The 19,996-nt window shown below is 37.5% G+C and overlaps 1 pseudogene; it reads right to left on the bottom strand.

Moving 5' to 3' along the window:
- Positions 339 to 19,996, bottom strand: part of LOC106509498 — a 154,704-nt pseudogene continuing 135,046 nt past the window's right edge.

Genomic DNA, 19,996 nt, shown 5'->3' with positions numbered 1-19,996 from the left:
ATGTGTCTCTTTTAAGTAGAGTTTTTTCCGGATAGATGCCAAATACCATATGATATCACTTATAACTGGAATCTAATATCCAGCACAAATGAACATCTCCTCAGAAAAGAAAATCATGGACTTGGAGAAGAGACTTGTGGCTGCCTGATGGGAGGGGGAGGGAGGGGGAGGGATCAGGAGCTTGGGCTTATCAGACACAACTTAGAATAGATTTACAAGGAGATCCTGCTGAATAGCATTGAGAACTTTGTCTAGATACTCATGTTGCAACAGAAGAAAGGGTGGGGGAAAAATGTAATGTATACATGTAAGAATAACCTGACCCCCTTGCTGTACAGTGGGAAAATTTAAAAAAATATTAAAAAAAAAAAAAAAAAGAAAAGAAACTCAGGCCTCCACATTCACATCCTTGTCTCTCTGCCTCAGATATATGAGGTTATATGAATTTTAAAACCTTCCCTCAACCCCACTCTTTAGACCCACTAAGCTCAGGTTTCATTACCAATTCCATGCCGTTTTATAATAGTTCTTTCATGAACATCTGTGTTTTGGAGGAAGTGACCAGTCTGTCACCAAGCAGGGCTCCTAATGTCAGTTCATTTCTCTGCTGGTACCTTTGTGGCCCACCAGAGATTGTGGAGGAGGGATACTGTGAAAAGACTATTTAAGTCTGATCATTGGAGCAATTAAACAGTGCATCCGATTAAAATGACATCACGATCTTAACAAATTAGACTTCTTAAAGGACTTGAGGAGAGAAAAATAATTTGATGAACTTTGACTTCAAATTTGAGTTTTTGAGGTATTTACCTCCTGAGCTTAAAGTTTTCAGCTTAACATCTTTCTATACTTTTGCATAATTATTCCTTCTATGTGGAATGTTCTTGCCCCCTCAAAGACAGCAAACAGTTTCTGGGACCGTATTCAATGAGATTTCCTCTGTGAAATCTTTCCCAACTTTGTCATTAAAACACCTGCCTGTAATTAATTTCTTACCCTCATTTCTCCTTGGTCAAATTCTAAGGCCTGTGTCTTGTTCATCTACATTTATCTACATGTCTACATAACATTGAGTAGAGTGTCTGATTAGATATATTAGATACTCAGCAAACATTATGTTCAGTGTCAATAATTAATGAATGCATTAGTTATCTCTCAGAATTCGACTCCTTCTCCCTAAAATGGGATGTGGAATTAAACCATGAAAAAGAAAGTCGCCTTAAAATTTGATATTTCTTTATTATTATTAAAGAAACCACTCATCAAAGAGGGATGAAAGAAAGAAAAATGTCCCTTTTGGCCTTATATCCTTGTCCTTTCAGAGTGGGCAAAAATCAAACACATTATTACTCAAGATAATTTAATTCTCATGGTCCTGGGCTACTTGATTATAATTATCTGCTGTAGCGCTAATAAAGAAGAGAAAAACATATAAAAGGTAAAGGCATCTGCTTAGCAAGACCAAGTGCCAAACAATTGCAAGGTCTTCACTTTTTCTTTGAAGATTATATATCTGAGGGGACGACATTAGAATAGATTTTAAGCTCCTAGTCATTTCCTCAAGCAAATATGATGAAACCAAAAGATCAAATAATGTTTTCCATTTAGAATATCTCACTACAAATTTTTAATTTTTTTTACAAATGAATTATTAAAGTTGCAAATGACAGTGCTTTAAAGAATTATTTAAACTCTCCAAGTACTTAAAGGATAATAAAGAACAAGTAAATTCTGTGATTGGTGAAAGGGCAAAGGTATGTGTGCTGTTGGCAGGGGTGGGGGTGGTAATAGAAAAAAATCCAGGTGACTTCAATTCAGCTAAGTAACGTGACCTGTATTTGCTAAGAAGAACCAAGCAGTAGGCCAGTTACCGAGGATTGACATGGAAGATGGGTGTCCACTGAGTCAGAAACCTTAGGATCAAAAGTAAGTGATTTTTTTTTTCTTGAAAAGAATCAGTACTTTATATAGCTAACTTAGCTGCCTTCTCCTCCATCCGCTAAGGTGCAGGCAAATCTTGAAGATATTGCAGGTTTGGTTCTACACCACTGCAATAAAGTATTTCAACAAAGCGATTCACAAATGTTTTGGTTTCCCAGTGCATATAAGAGTTATGTTTAAACTGTTGTCTATCACGTATGCAATAGCATTATGTACAAAAAATAATGTACATACCTTAATTAAAAACTGTCTTATTGCTAAAAGATGCTGCCCATCTGTAAGTCATACATATCTTTTGGCTGGTAAAGAATCTTGCCTCAATGTTGATAGGTGCTAACTGATCAGGGTGTTGGCTATAGAAGGTTGGACCGGCTGTAACAATTTCTTAAAATGAGACAATGGAGATTGCCTTATTGACTCTTGCTTTCACAAACAACTCTTCCATAACATGAAATGCTGTCTGGTAGCATTTGCCCCCAGAAGAACTTCTTTAAAAACTGAGTCCTCTCAAACCCTGTCACTGCTTTAGCAACTAAGTTATGTAATATTCCAAGAATTCTGTTGTCATTTCAGTAATCTTCACAACATCTTCACCAGGAATATATTTCATCTACTTTCATTGCTTATCCATAAGAAGCAACCCCTCACCTGTTAAAGTTGTATCACAAGATTACAGCAATGCAGTCATGTCTATAGGCTCAGCTTCTAATTCTAGTTCTATTGCAATTTCCACCACATCTGTAGTTCTTTCTCCACTGAAGTCTTGAAGCTCTCAAAGTCATCCATGAGGGTTGGAATCAGCTTCTTCCAAACTCCTGGTAATGTTGTTATTTTGACCTCTTCCCTTGAATCATGAATGTTCTTAGTGGCATCTAGAATGGTGAACTTTTCAGAAATTTTTCATTTTACTTTGCCCAGATCCATTAGAGAAATTTCTACCTATGATAGCTATAGCCTTACAAAATGTATTAATTAATAAGACTTGAAAGTTGAAATTAATCCTGATCTATGGGCTGCAGAATGGATATTGTGCTTGCAACTATGAAAACAACATTAATCTTATACACACACCTCCAGCAGATCTCATCCAGGTGCATTGTTGATGAGCAGTAGTTTTTAAAAGCAGTCTTGTTTTCTGAGCAGTAGGTCTCAACAATGGGCTTAAAATATTCAGTAAACCATATTGTAAGCAGATGTGCTGTCATCAGGTTTTGTTGTGCCATTTATGGAGCATAGACAGAGTAGATTTAGCATGATTCTTAAGGGTCCTAAGGTTTTCAGAATAGTAAACGAGCATTAACTTCACCTTAACATCACCAGCTGTGTTAGCCCCTAATTCAAAAGTCAGACCATCCTTTAAAACCTTAAAGCCAGGCACTGATTTCTCCTCTCCAGCTATGAAGGTCCCAGATGGCATCTTCTTCCAAAAGAAGCCTGTTTTGTCTACATTGAAAATCTGTTGTTTAGAGTGATGCCACAGTTATTAATGATCTTAGCTTGATCTTCTGGACAACTTGCTGAATCTTTTGCATCAGCACTTGCTACTTCATCTTGCATTTTGGTGTTATGGACATGGCTTCCTTCCTTCAACCTCATGAGCCAGCCTCTGCTAGTTGCACACTTTTCTTCTGCAGCTTCCACACCTCTCTTGGCCTACACAGAATTGAAGAGAGTTAGGGCCTTGCTCTGGATTAAGTTCTGGCTTTTGGAATGTTGTGACTGGTTTGATCTTCTATCCAGACCATTAAAACATTTTCTATATCAGCAAAAAGGCTGTTTTCTTTTCTTATCATTCATGTGTTCAATGGAGTAGCACTTTTAATTTCCTTCAAGAACTTCCCCTTTGCATTTACAACTTGGCTGACTGGTACAAGAGGCCTAGCTTATGGCCTGTCTCAGCTTTTGACATGCCTCCCTCACTAAGCTATTTCTAGCTTTTGATTAAAAATGAGAGATGTGTGACCCTTCCTTTCAATTGAACACTTAGAGGTCATCATATTATTAATTGACATAATTCCAATATTGTTGTGTTTCAGGCAATAGGGAGGCCCCAGGTGAGGGAGACTGGGGAATGGTGGGTCAGTGGAACAGTCAGAACACACATAACGATTATCAATTAAGTTTGCTGTCTCATAGGGGTGTGGTTTGCAGTGCCCTGAAAAAAATTGTAATAGTAACATGAAAGATCACTGATCATAGATCACCATAACAAATATAATAATAATGAAAATGTCTGAAATATTGTGAGAATTACCAAAATGTGACAGAGGCACAAATGCTATTGGAAAAATGATGCTGATAGCCTTGCTTCATTCAGGGTTGTCACAAACCTTCAATTTGTAAACAAACAAAAACAAGACAATATGATGAAGAACAATAAAGCAAAGTGCAATAAAATGAAATATGCCTTATATACTTTACTCTCCTGGATCCTGGAGATTCAGTTGCCTTATCTCTAAATGGAACCACTGGAACTTCCTTCACAAATGATGAGGATAGGAAGAACTGAGCTAACATGGAAAGGGTAACCACTAAGATAGAAGATGCTACTGGGAATTGCATTGTAGTGGAAGGATCTAAATGAAAGGCTGAGTATTGGAGTCTATTCCAATTACGATGCAACTGTGACATGACTTGGTGTTGATACATCAGTAAAGAGCCCTTTGTGTCTGATTCCTCACTGCTGAACCAGGGGAGATTGTTCAGGACACATAAAGCAGATGAACCTTCTAAGCAAGAGCAAAGATAGAAAGACCATTTTTGGGTCACAGAAGCTAAACTGACTCATACTGACACGCATTGTTAAAACGGCATCTTCACACACAAATAGTGTTGCTTCCATCTACCCTCCTCTTTCTCTTCAAGGGAGATCATAGGAGGGAAGGTTATAAAGATGGGGCACCTGAGATGGATTCCTGCATGGTGTGGGGTGCAAGGTGTGCTGTGGGGTACTCTTGGGTGAATGGTCATCTCATGATTGAGTCAAGGGACTGTAAAGATGAGTTTCAGGCCCTTGTGACAATGGCTCACAAGTGCTTCCCCAGCTTCACATGGCTGTCATTTCTGCTCTCTTCAGATATTCTACATCAGAAACAAGTCTACTCATGAATCTGTAGAAGGAAATCTAAGAGGACATAGCAGAGTTCTGCTTCCCTGATGAGCTATGCCCAGCAGCCTCCCTTTCACTGAGTCCATGGTGTGCAGAAAATAAGGCTTCTTGGAATTTCCCAGACACTAAAACCCCCCTAATGGCTATTCACCTGAGTACTCAGGATCAGGAGGAGAATATCAAAGATCTGCAAACGGGAATCTGCTATATGGGAGGTAGTGAATTTCCTCTGCCCCTTATTCACAATCTGGATGTTATTTAGACATGAAGAGAATCAGCCTAATTATTTCCCACTTCAAACCTTGGACCAAATACTTCATTACTGGCTCTTAAGTTATTCCTTTAGACAACTCAGTGACACAGATGCTTATTAGTCCCATTGTTCGAACAAAAGAAACTGAGATAGAATGAAGTTAAGGAATTAGTTCCCACCTGGCTGGAATTTTTAAGCATATTAAATGCATACCATCTTTTACCTCTTTGCATATGCAGTATAGATCATAATACCCAATTGATTGACTAACCAGCTTGACCCTGCTGCCTACTTCTTCTTTCTCCACTCCCCCAATGAGAGAGACAGGAGTCAGTTTACAAAATAAGCGGACAAGATGATAAAAGGAAACCTTTTATTTAAGTTTTTAAAAAGTCACTAGTCCAGTGACCATTCTGTCATTCTGAAATTTTGTTCCTTGTCCTGCAGAATATCTACTCAGTTGAGTGGTCAGTACCTTCACAGGCCATGAGTCTCTGTCAGTAGAAGGAGGTTGTGCCTGCATGCTGCTCAGACCTTGCAGAAATACTTTCTGTCAGGAATCTTTGGATTTCACAAAAGCATCTTGATTCTTTTCTCAGGCTGCAAGTTTTATTACATTTTGTTAGATGTGAAAGACAGGAGTTCCTGTAGTGGCTCAGTGGTTAATGGACCTGACTAGCAACCATGAGAACACGGGTTCAATCCTGGCCTCGCTTGCTGGGTTAAGGATCTGGTGTTGCCATGAGCTGTGGTGTAGGTTGCAAATGCGGCTCAGATCCCATGTGGCTGTGTCTCTGGCATAGGCCCATTTCCCATGTTGCTGTGGCTCTGGTGTAGGCCAGCAGCTATAGTTCCGATTGGACTCCTAGCCTGGAAACCTCCATATGCCAAGGGTGCAGCCCTAAAAAGACAAAAAAAAAAAAAGATTTGCAAGACGCATAATGTCCTCTTAATTTAAATATTCCCTTTTCCTAGTAGCATTTAGTTTTGAATTTCAGTGAAAGCTTGTACATGTTTTAAAAAAATTATCGCTTAGAAAATGAGTCTTGCTGTGTTTCCAAGTATTCAAGACTTGTAAATTTAAAACAAAATAAAACATTTTGATTTACTTAGGCAAACCAGCCTCAAAAGAGAGAGAGAAAAAAAAACAACCTACTGTTCAGTTTTGAATTTAAAGTTTTATACTGAGGAATTTTTTTTCCCTCTTCTCTTTTTAACTAACTCATGTCTCATTAATCTACTTTAATTTTCCTAATATTTATAGTTCCTCTTCAATAACCTTATCCAGTCAGGGAGTGAAGAAATATGTTTTATTGTTTTTCAAGTTCAAACTTAATGTATATTGTTCACAAAGTGATGGGGGAAAGGCCATTTTGAGGAAAATGGTTTAAAGCAGTTATTTTTTGGAAATGATTCAAATGAAGAGGTGATATCCACTTGAATGAGTAGACTGTGGACTGCAGTCCTGACTTTGGGATTTTCTGCCCTCTAAAGGCTATGAGTTTCCCATCTGTCCCTTGAAGGATTTGGTCTCCAGCTCCCACAGAAGCTTCAGGATTTTTACCATAAAAGTGACAACAGCCTTTATTTAATATTTGGACTACTGTGCAAATGTCACTGCGGCACTTTTTACTAACTTTTTGGCTTTAACTTGTTTTTAATTTAAATGTATATGTATTAAAAGGAGGTTTCGTGTCCCTGCCATAAATAGAAAAAATTATTTTAATGAAGTGGAATAGAAAAAATTAATTTAACAAAGACCATACAGTATTATTAAGTTCTGGCTCCACTTCGTTGTCTGCTGACAATGGAGCCTGAGGCCTGCCTTCTATTTTTTAAAAAGGAAGAAGAAAACCGTTACATAGTTTTTCATCAGAACCAGCCTGAGACTTCCTTCTTGATATAATTAGAAGTCTCAAAACTCCTAAAATGCAGTGACTTTTTTCACTGTGTCTTTCAGTATTGATATGCTTCCTAAAATTATCTTGTATACACCAATGGTACACATCCCTCAAATTGGGAAATACTGAGTTGTATTTGTCCAAGGCCTCTGCCAGCTCTAACAGTTTATTACACAGCAAATCAGTAACTTCAGTTTACAGACATACAAAGGATACAGAGGTACAGTCTTTTTCTGGTGCTTTGAAAAGCTGAGCCACATACATCTTGTAGAAAGAACTGACTCTTCTCTCTACTGATGACTCTGGGTACCTTGTTCAGACATGAAAAGGTAATGAGGAACTCTGAATAAGAGCAGGAGTGCAGATTCAAGTGGTCAACTTGATTTGGTTATTACAGAAGACCTTTATCTAGCAATCAAATTGGAAAATGTCATTAAATCAATCAAAATTATATTTGGCAGAGTTGAAAGGCAAATGCTATGATCAGTTTCACAAAGTAGCTATATTTTGATAGTAAATTGATATAGTTTTGATACTACTGCCAAACTTATTCCAACATCTTGAACTTGTTCTAACTGCCCAGTGATCATTTACATGATGAAAATAAATTTTTTGTTTGTTTGTTTCTTGCCTCACCCATGACATGTGGAAGTTCCCAGGCCAGGGATTGAACCTGTACCACAGCAGTGACCTGTGCCACAGCAGTGACAATGTCTAATCCTTAACCCTCTAGGCTACCAGGGAACTCTGAAAGTGAATGTTTTTTTTTTTTTTTTTTTTTTTTTTTTTTGGTTTTTTTTTGTTTTGTCTTTTTGCCATTTCTTGGGCCGCTCCTGCGGCATATGGAGGTTCCCAGGCTAGGGGTCGAATTGGAGCTGTAGCCACTGGCCTACCCCAGAGCCACAGCAACATGGGATCCGAGCCGCGTCTGCAACCTACACCACAGCTCACGGCAACGTCGGATCGTTAACCCACTGAGCAAGGGCAGGGACCGAACCCGCAACCTCCTGGTTCCTAGTCGGATTCGTTAACCACTGCGCCACGACGGGAACTCCTGAAAGTGAATGTTTTAAACACTGAAATGAATAGCCCTTTCCATTTAAAGTTTTGTTTGTGTTTGGCTTTTTTGCTATAAGCTTATACAGTTAGACACAGTAAAACCTCAGTTCAAAAACTTTGCTTTCGCCTTTGTAGAGTGCTGCTGGAGTCACACCCATGACAAAAGCTTAGAATCTCTTTGTTATCCAGCATGAAGTAAAATGAGCAATTAAAGCAGACTCACAGGAGTCTCCACTGTGGCTCAGTGGTTAACAAATCCGACTAGGAACCATGAGGTGGGTTCAATTCCTGGCCTTGCTCAGTGGGTTAAGAATCCGGTGTTGTTGTGAGCTGTGGTTAGGTTGCAGACGTGGCGCAGATCCCGTGTTGCTGTGGCTGTGGTGTAGGCCGGCTGATTCAACCCCTAGCCTGGGAACCTCCATATGCTGCAGGAGTGGCCCTAGAAATGGCAAAAAAAGACCAAAAAAAAGGCAAACTCACAGAGCAAATTGCAATGGAAAATGAGTGGGGAAATTCATTGTTGTTTTTTGACTTCTTTTGCCAACATAAAATACCATCCTGACAATCAAGATAGCAGTATTTTTCAATAATCCATTCTACTTGGCAGGAACTCCAAGGAGTTTCCAGCCATCTGCCTGGGACTTAGAGGAGGTGATACTTTTCATGATATTAAAGTTGGTGCTAGTCCCTTCAGGCACTCACTTCTGAGTGGGAAAGAGATAGCCCCCCAGTCCCTATGGCACCTGAATTTTGTGAGAAATGTAAGATTGCATTTTCAGTTAGTGCAAGCTTCTGTTGCTCCCTTATGCCTTCACCTACTTCATTCCTACTTCAGTCTGCTTAGAAAAGAATGAACACAAATTACCCACAGTATCTGCCAAACCAGATCCTGGGCTGGGATCTTAATATTCAATGGCTTGTGTTTGGGAGAGCAAGGCCCTGGGAACCAGGAGACCCAGGTTCCAGGTCTGGCTCCACGATCAACTGTGTGACTTGGCAACTCAAGTGTTGTCACTGACTTTTAGTGTCCTCTTCTCTAAAAGAAAGGGTGAGATGGAATCTGTATAGCCCCATTTCTTCCTTTAACATCCTATGAGTCTGTCTACTCCCTATGGAATTACACTGATATCTAGCATTAAAAATATTGTTCAAGGGAGTTCCCATTGTGGCTCAGTGAATTACAAGCCTGACTATGCATGAGCATACAGGTCTAATCCCTGGCCTTTCTCAGTGGGTTAATGATCCAGCGTTGCTGTGAGCTGTGGTGTAAGTTGCAGATATGGCTCAGATCCCGCTCCTGCTCCAATTTGACCCCTAGCCTGGAAAATTTCATATACCATAGGTGGGGCCCTAAAAAATGCAAAAAAAAATATATATATATACATATATATATATGTGTGTGTGTGTGTGTGTGTGTGTGTATGTATAGCTCAATAATCTCAGACTTTGAAGTAGCAACCCAGTCTGGCAGCCGGTTTAAAAGAAGAGGCAGCATACACTCTCATCAAGTCATGTGCTTTACCTAAGGAATTATTAATAGACCCACAATTAGACAGATATTATGTTTCTGATTTGCTGGTTAACTCATTGACTCTGCTATATATTGACCTTCAGAAAGTTAAAGAATGATAGATATGGACCTAACCTTTAAGGGGCTGATCTTCAAACCTACTTGCATTAATATTTTATTGATTGCATTTGATTTTAATTGTAGTGTGGTTAAAATTCCAATGAGATAAGTATCTTCCTTTATGTGAAAACCCCAGAGAACAGTAGCTCTGAAACATTTATCATGAAAATAAATACAGACTATTACACAACACTTATGCTTAAAAATGTCTGTGAGTCACTAGACTAATATAGCCTATAAACCAGTGGTTTGCATGGACCTTCACTGGGAGAGCATGTTTCCACAGATAAGTAGAATATTCCCAGCTAAGAGGGCTATCTGGGAAAATACACCTAAACTATTATTTATTTTTCCACAATAGCTCCTTCCTACAACCTAAACCTCAAAGCCAAAGACTGTGTTTTCAAATCATTTGTCAAAACCAAAGGAATATATTTATTTACTTTAAATTTGAGCCAAAATGTGATAATTTGTAATTACACAATTTTAAACGCTAATATCCTTCTTTTTTCCAAAAGCAGTGGTCTGATTTTAAGAAAGGTGGCAGGGAGTAGTAATTTCCATCAGCCAACATCTGTTGAAATTCAAATATTCTAAATAAAGAAGTGATAAACTTCAGTAGGAGTTTGGCTCAGCTTATTTTTAAAGCTGCTCCAGTTTGCTAGAGTCCCCTTCATCTGGTCATGAATTCAGCACACTTTTTTTTTTGGCTGCATCCACGGCATGCAGAAGTTCCTGGGTCAGGGATTGAACCAAAGACACAGCAGGACAATGCTGAATCCTTAACCACTAGGCCACCAGGAAACTCCCAGCACACTGTTGAGAGCCTGCTATGTGTTAGGCACATATTGATCGTCTTATGTGTATTCCTTATCATGCTATATTTTTTAGTGGAATCGAATATAAAGCATCTATGACTCAAGCTTATAACCACATTTCCGAAGCCAAATATTAACCCACTCTTACAAATGGAAAAGAGCAGGAAGTTGGAACTAGTAACCATGAAAAAGTACCCTCTGTCAGAGATCCCAAGATCTCCTTCAGCACTGCTTTCCTGAATTATATACTTTCCATGCCTGATTTTCTTCAGAGAGAGGAGGCAGCCTAGCAAAGAGAAAGAACACTGCATCCATGGCCAGACAGATTTGCTTTTTTGGATCCTGTTTCTCCACTCACCAGATGTGGAGTCTTGCAAGTTTTTAAAACCTCTTTAAGCCTAAATTTCTTCCCTAAGTTGGATATAATAATATCCTACTCAAGGTTGCTGCAGGGATAAGATGAGATAATGTGAGTAAAGCTCTTAGTACTGCATTTGCAAATGATAAGCACTCAGGAGAGTGTAGCTTCAATTTAATCTTGTCATTAGCAGAACATAGAGATGACAGATGAACTAAGATTTATTAACTTCCTAGTATTCCTTGGGCAAAAAGAGGTTCTGGAAATTACCCTCTCTCCATTCTCTCTCCACCCCCACCTCACCCAAGTTTCTTCTTTATGAATTTGAGAGTTAATTCTCAAGCTTGTGTACCATTTTCCCCTTTCTCCCCTCATTCTAATTCTTCATGATTCCCATTTTAGAAATATCACATACATCAGCCTAAGAAAAAAGAGCCAAAGAAAAACAGTAAAAATTCTAATCAGTAGCTAAAAGTTATTTAGTAGTATATATTTCTTAGTGGAATTAATGATGATTTTATCATCCTGACTTATGCTTTATGTTTTCTAAATTTCTTTGTTGACATAAGAAAAAAAGAAGAAATAGATGCAAACTTTTGCATTTGGAGTGGATGAGCAATGAGATCCTGCTGTTTAGCACAGGGAACTATATCAAGTCACTTGTGATGGAACATGATGGAGGATAATGTGAGAAGAAGAATGTATGTATATGTATGACTGGGTCACTTTGCTGCACAGTAGAAACTGACAGAACACTGTAAATAAACTATAAGGGAAAACATAAAAATCTTTTAAAAGAAGAAGAAGAAGATGTACTTTTTTGAGTGTGGGAGTTCTCTTGTGGTGCAGAGGGTTAAGGATCTAGCATTGTTACTGCAGTGTCTTGGGTCACTGCTGTGACTTGGGTTTGATCCTAGCCCAGGAATCCACATGCCATGGGTGCAGCCAAAAAAAAAAAAAAAAAAAGTGTGTGTGTGTGTGTGTGTATAAGCATGTACATGCACGCATATGTGCATTTTGTAGCTGGGGGAAGTTACTTATTAAGCCCAGTAAAGATATGGTTGTAGGGGATTGTCTGAAATCACTGGAGCATGCATGAGTAACAGAAGAAAATTATTTTAGCTAAGAGCCCAGGACTTAGGGTTAGAAGACATTGATTTAAATCCTAGTACAATGATTTAATAATGAACCATATGATCTTGGTCACTCAACATTTCTAAGCCTCATTTCCCTCATCCATAAAATGGAGTAGTAATAGCATTCTCTAGTAATTCCTCAAAGATTGAGATTGCATGTGAAAAATGTATGATACATAGCACAGAGTTAGAGCTCAAATGTGTTAGTTGACTTACTCTTACACCTGAAGAGTATTTAAGTGCTTTAAAAAATTAACTAGAAAATTTAGACAAAACCTCCTGCACTAATTAAAATTATTTCATATATTTTGATGTTTCATCCATACCTGAAGTGACATAGTAAAAACTAAACGATATTTTTCCACATTGTCCCTTCCCAAAGTAGCTCCTTTTCTTGCATTTATTAGCACTTTTGATGAAAAGAGCCACCTTATAGTTTCTCAAACTAATAACATCACTTCATTCCAACTTTTGATTTTGCAATATTCAATCTGTTCCTTGTTCCAATTGAGTTCCTCTGAAATATTGGTTTGATTTGTTCTTTTGTTTCTCACCCTCAGCATTATTGACATCTGGATTGTTTTTATTGTGGGGGTTGCAGTGTAGGATGTTCAGCAGCATCCTTGACCTTTTGATTTGTGGACCATCCTTGACTACGTATTTTGTGACAACCAAAAACATCCCTAGACATTGCCACATGGCCCCGGGAGGCAAAATCACTCCCAGTTGAGAACCACTGTTCTACTTTGCTCATGTCCCGCACCAATAGCACTCTTCAGTTATACCATAGATCCACGTGATACTGTTAGTAATAATTATGACTTTTAAATACATTTAACCCCCAATTTACTGTTTGAATCTGTTTGTTATAATGAATCTCTATGTAATTTCCTGAGAGTTGTACAAGAAGATGCAGAATACATTGCATTCACATCTCAGATATTCTCTGAATAAGACAGTGCTTTATGTTTGCCTGGTTTGAAGGTGCTATGCATTGTTAAGTGAAAATGTCTCCTGCACCACTAAACCTCACTCTAGAAAATAACCATTTAAAAAAAATAAAGCCTCATTTGTTTAATTTGTTATATTTGTTGCATTCAATATGTATTTTTACACATTACCTTATTTTCATTAGAACACATATTTATTGCAGTGTAGAAGGAAAATGCAATCTGTACTTGATACTGTCTGTAATCCACACCAACGTATTAACTAATGTGTTCATTAAATGTTAAATAAACACGTACTGTTATGTTTTTTACATGTACTAAGAATGTATTATTATTTTTCCCTTTTAAAATAATAAAATATTTGATTTTGCTGCACACAGTTTGCCTTCCCACATGTTTTCAGAAGTAGATTATATTCAGATAGTTAGGAAAGCTGGTAGTTTTACTCCTGAAGCATTCACTATGTTAGGATTTGTGCTAAATATTTTATATACATTATCTCTCTCTCTCACGGTGTGTCTGTGCTTTTTAGGGCCATACTTGCAGCATATGGAAGTTTCCAGGCTAGGGTTTGAATCGGAGCTGTAGCTGCTGGGCTACACCACAGCCACAACAATGCAGGATACAAGCCGTGTCTGCGACCTATACCACAGCCCGTGGCAATGCCGCGATCCCCATCCCACTGAGCGGGAACTCCCACATTATGTCTTTAAACTACCTCAGCAGAGATACCTAGAAGGAAGAATAGAGAATAGATGTGAAAGAGAGGTAGAAGACTTCATCTACAATTTTTTTGAAAATCTGTACTTCTGATTCTTAATCTTGAACAAAAAAATAAAAAATAAAATAAAAATAAAAGGCGTTCCCGTCGTGGCTCAGTGGTTAACGAATCCAACTAGGAACCATGAGGCTGCGGGTTTGAGCCCTGGCCTCGCTCAGTGGGTTAACGATCCGGCGTTGCCCTGAGCTGTGGTGTAGGTTGCAGATGCGGCTCGGATCGCGCGTGGCTGTGGCTCTGGCATAGGCCAACGGCTACAGCTCCGATTTGACCCCTAGCCTGGAAACCTCCATGGCTAGGGGTGAGCGGCCCTAGAAAAGGCAAAAGGATGAAAATAAATAAATAAACAAACTAAAAAAATTTTTTAAAAATCTTGAACGAGATGCAAATCTAGCTGTTCTCACTGTAAGGATAAGAAGTTCTTTCCCCCACTTTCTATTTATTCCATCCTCCAAATTCTGGCTCATGTGCTGATTCATTAAAACTCTACCAGCCATATTCATCAGCAGCCTCTTGTAAGCTCAGTGGGTTTCAGACTTTATCCTAGTGACTTCTTGACTTTTTTCTTTTTAACACCTTTGCTCATTTAGTCTTTTAAAAATATTCTATTTTTAAATATCTATCCTTAAGCTAGATTTCTTGCCTGATCTGCAGACCCTAAATTTATCTGCACACTAGACATCACAACTTAGATGTCTTACAAATATCTCTATGATTCAGTTATTAGAAACCGAATTCATCATCTCTCACTCACCCTGAATATGCTTTTCCTCCTGTGTCTCCCATTTGTCCATGATCATTTCCATTTCTTAAGCCAGAATTAAAGCATGATCTATGGCTTTTCCCTCTCCCTTAGCTCTATTATCCAATCAGTCATTAAATCCTGTTGATTCTATGTCTTTAGTAGCTCTTAAGCCCATCCTATTTCCACTCTTCTGCTACCACCTTAATGCTAAATCCCATAATATTTTGACTATTTTATGCAGCAATTTCCTACTTGGCCTTCCAGGTGGACAAGTGCATATTAAAATAAACTTTTATTTTTCTGAATTGACCAAATACATATGCTAGCATAGATAAAAGAAGACATGAGACATAGCTGTCAGACCACATAAAACATGGGAAGGGTAAAGTAAGACTTCAGGAGGAAGGCAGTGAAAGCACCAGTAAAGAATAGGAGCATTAAATTGAGGGGTGTGGTGGAGGGCTGCTAAATATGATTACCAGGGGTTACACAGAAAATGCCAAAGACTGAGGTAAGAACAGGAACATAGGATCTGCGACTATTGACACAAACAAGGTAACAGATACCAGGGAGCAGGGAGTGGCAGTAGCAGGATTTATAGAATTCTGTAGAATATCTTATTTCTTATATAGGCCACTTTTAATGGACCAGGTGCATACTTAATTGTTTCTGTACCATGGCATCTTAAAAGCTGTCATGTAACATCTTTCTTGAGATAAGTGGTCTCAAGAAGTGGGGGGTAAAATTCAAATGTATATTAAAGTGGGAGATTAGTGAATTGAGCCCTAAGTGGTCAGTAGAAAGGAAAGACTGAGTTTGGGGTAAAGGTAACATTTATATCTAATTATATGTCTTTTGTGTCCCCTCTATGTCACCTTCATTCTAGGATCTCGTAAGGCAAAAAACTTTGCCTTTAACCCGTATCTATCTGTCTCTGCTTATAATACCTGCTTAGGCTATACCAGTCTTCCCCACAGTGCACTTTTGCTTACTTGGAAACAGGATTCTGTACAGTTTGTTCTTGCCACTTGCCATTGTATTAGAGAAAGGGTTGACATGACAAATTGATCTTTGAATAGAACAGTAAACAACCTATAAAAATAATTAGTTACAGATCAATCATATGTATAGCAAAGAATGTCATTTTAGTTAAAATAGATACAAGGAACTTTGAATATTCTAAAATACTCCAACAACTTTCCTTGGACATGGATTGAAGTAATATTTTGTTTTCCAACCAATATCACTTTCTTGCAAATAATTTTCATTCTCTGGGTTAAAAAATTACCTTCTCTTAATTTTACATTTTACAAAAAATGTAGTGAAAGTAAATAAAATTGTTCATTGCCTTTCCAAATGTTACAGACCTATATAAATAAAAATTTGAAATCGTATTCCTTGCATAGCTGATAAATAAAAGCAATGAATAAAGTAGAATTTGCAGTTCTATTGATTCTTCCAATTTTATGAAATTTCACCTAAGGCGGGCAAAATAAACATGGAGAATTGCAAGGTCTGTTGAGCTCTTCATTTTGAAGTGCTAAATATTTTTATATCTTTTTTCTAACTATAGTCTCTGACTTTGTGGACTCTATTGTTCTCAGGGGTAACTCTGAGTGTTAGCTTTCCAAAGATGAGGAGTTAGGGAATGGATCATATGAAATGCTATATACTGAAGAGTAATTAATAATGATTATAATAGCTTTTAATTAATAAACCCATTCTAATTATAATTACTTGTAATAGTAAATTAGAAAATGACTTTATGTTAATGGATCAATAAGAGAAGTAGTGTCTTTTAGTTTGCAGAAAGGTGGGTATGTGTGAAGTTAATAGAGGGTAGAACTTGTTAAATCTGTCATCTAAATGGCTTGTCCATAGACATTTTCACATACCTTCTGAGAAGACAAGATTTTTTTTTTCTGGTAAGACTCCCAGTGCAAATGACTCAGTGCTGACAAAGTCTTACAGTATTTCCTCCAGATTATATGGCAGAACATCTCAAGGAGGAGCTTGTTGGCCTTAGATAATGATCTGATTTTCCTGTGTACTAATAAAGAGTATCTGCATCAGCATGGTGGTTGTGTCAGGACTTAAAGAGTATCAATTAACCACTAACTATTATGCCCGTGGCTGATATTGCTATAGCGTATTTGTTTCTAGTGTCCTACTGTTTCCAGTAAAACCATCTCACAAATATACTTCATAGTTTGCAAAGGATTTCATATATAACATTGGGCCCCGAAGAAAATCCAATGTGGATTGCTGCTGTGGCACAATGGATTAATGATCCAGCTTGTCTCTGTGGAGGCACCAGTTCAATTCCCGACCCAGCACAGTGGGTTAAGGATCCAGTGTTTGCCGTAGCTGTGTCATGTCATGGACAACTCGTGTTCCATCCCTGACTCAGGAAGTTCCATATGCTGTGGGTGTGGACAAAAAATAAAAAAGAAAGAAAGAAAAAATTCCGTTAAGATGGGTAGCTCAGATTTTTGCCATGATACAGCAATAAATAACATAGATGTCTGGAATGTGGCCACGTAGTATCATAAATGTGTTAAATTTCCCCTCAGTTAAGGAGTGTGGTAGGAATGAGAAGCTGATTGAGCATCTCATCTACAGGAAGCCACAGCTTAACACCAAGAGATGATTCCACAAAAAAAGACATCATCTTTTTCAGTGATCTTCTTCTCAATACCAAAAAGTCCTTTGTGATTTTCCAGCAAGAGCCCCCACTTCCAGGAACATAGGTATTGTTTTCTCTTTGAATTGTCTTCTAAGCAGCTTGGTTTAGATCCCTTTGAAGGGGAAGGAGGTATACTCATTGCACTAGAAGACATGGAATATGAGAAATCAGGTGAGGGGAGGTCATGATGGGGACTCTTAAAACCTTTAAGTTCATTTATCACTGAACTGGTCCAGGTTAAAGCTAACATTTTGTATAAAAGGCAACAAAAGAAAACAATCTCACAGACGCTATAGAAAGCAAGAGAGTTAATGTTGTATCTAAAGAGCTCTTTTAACCCTAAGAAATGGTCAAGAAATAGTGAAAGGACTTGCCTAAAGCAACTGCATGTTTAGGGGTAAGTTAACGTCTTGGTCCCTGACTGACAATAATAGCAGAAAAAAATCTTTGGCTACATAATGAAGTGAGAGGAAAGAAGGAAGGAGGGAGAAAAAAATACATGAAAAAAAAAAAGAGAGACATGGACAAAGAACAAAGCTGAACTTATTTTTTTTTCCTTTTTGAAAAAAATAACCATAAAGAAATAATAACCATAGAGATTATACATAGTTTTAAAATCCATGAGTTTACTACCAACATATGTTATAGTTTATGTTCAAGATCAATGGCACATTTTTCTTTTTGCATGTCTTATTTTGGAAAGCTAACTATGAGGCATGAGGATTGACCCTGGAAGAAAGATGGACACTGACTAAGATGTACCTAAGTCTCTAAATAGAAATATCTTCATTAATACATTTTTAATATTATGTGTTTAAATCAAAATAATACATCATCATATGACAAGATGGAAAAAAGTTTGCATTTCAGGTCATGTGAAATGTCTCTTTTTGCATTCAGTAATACATTTTACTTGCTGAATAGATTTCAGTTCCAATTTCATTGACATATGTTTGATAAACCTAAAGTTTTAAGCATGTTCTTTTTTTTTTTTTTTTGTCTTTTTGCTATTTTTTGGGCTGCTCCCGTGGCATATGGAGGTTCCCAGGCTAGGGGTCCAACCTACACCACAGCTCACGGCAACGCCGGATTGTTAACCCACTGAGCAAGGGCAGGGATCGAACCCGCAACCTCATTGTTCCTAGTTGGATTCATAGTAACCACTGCGCCACGATGGGAACTCCTTAAGCATGTTCTTTAAGTAAAATGTCAATTTGCACATATATTCAATTTGCTTCCAGTCTTTTTTCACATATGTTTATTGACTTTTACCTTAATCCCAGAGGTTCTTAAAAATTATGTAGAGCTATTTTTCCTTCATCCCGGAGAGGGGTACTGATCTAACTCAAATTATGCATATAAAAATTTAGTTTAAGTAAATAAACACAACATTCACTATAGTAAAAATAGAACAATAAAAATAAAAGCCTGGAGTCAGCTCAGTCCCTTACTCTGTACAACACAAGTTACCTTGAAGGTAACTCGGTAATCCTCCATTCCAGAATAGAGGTGCAGATGGTAACTGCATCCTATTGTGTATTTTAATAATTTTTTTTTTTTTTTGCTGAAGCTAATTGAAATTGATCAACTCACATAGTGAGACCTACTTGAGATAAATATATTCAAGTAGTTTTTAAATTTTGCTAACAGTAGCCTCCAATTCCCCTCCTTACTCCATTTTTATCACACATGATAATAAAGAAAGGGGAGAGAAAATCTTTGGAGATATTATTATAAACAATTATATAATGGAAATGCTTGCTGGATGGATCCTATTGTCTCTAGAAAGCAGTATCTCTCATTTTACATCTACTTTGAACAATTGTCTGAAAGTATGCCGATACTGGCTTAGTCAACTGTCCTCTGTCACATGGTTTGTAGCACTGCTAGAGACAAAATCTGAAACTTGTGCTGCTCACCTCTTTCACAACTGTATCGATTTTTAAGAGGAAAAACATGGAAAATGATTTGAATTTAACCAGAGATCATAAACATCAGCAGGGAGATGAACAGAAAAATCTCATTCCCCAAATTCTTTATGGTCAGCTGCACATGGTCCCAATTACCTAGAGAATTCTAAAATACTGCTGAATTTTTTTTTTTTTTTTTTTTTTTTTTTTTTTTTTGGTTAACATTCTGATGGGTTCATGTATCCATTCTAACTGGTCTATTTATTTTTAACAGTTTTATTGAGGTAAAATTGATATATAACACACTGCTCTTTTATATTATACTTTTTAAACTTTTCTGGTATGTATTCACCCATGAAAACCATTACCACAAACCAATGAACATATCTATCACCCCCCAAAGTTTCTTCATGCTTCTGTAGTTCCTGCCTTCTGATCCTTCTACACAACTACTGATCTCCTCTCTGTCACTATGTATTAGTTTGAATTTCCTAGATTATTATATAACTAATTGGTACTCTTTTTTTTGGTCTTGCTTCTTTCACTCATCATTATTTTGTTGAGATTCTTCCATGTCATAAAACGTTATTAGTTGTTTGTTTTTTATATTGTTGAGTAATATTCCACTATTTGAATATACTACCATTTGCATATCTGTTCCCCTATTGATGTACAGTTGTCTAAGTTTTTAGGATTATTAGAGCTATGCAGGTTTGGACGTC

The sequence above is a fragment of the Sus scrofa genome, chromosome 2 (genome assembly GCF_000003025.6).
Source record: "Sus scrofa isolate TJ Tabasco breed Duroc chromosome 2, Sscrofa11.1, whole genome shotgun sequence".
Lineage (NCBI taxonomy): Eukaryota > Metazoa > Chordata > Mammalia > Artiodactyla > Suidae > Sus > Sus scrofa.
Note: the sequence above shows the minus strand (reverse complement) of the source record. Positions and strands in the feature narration are given on the sequence as shown.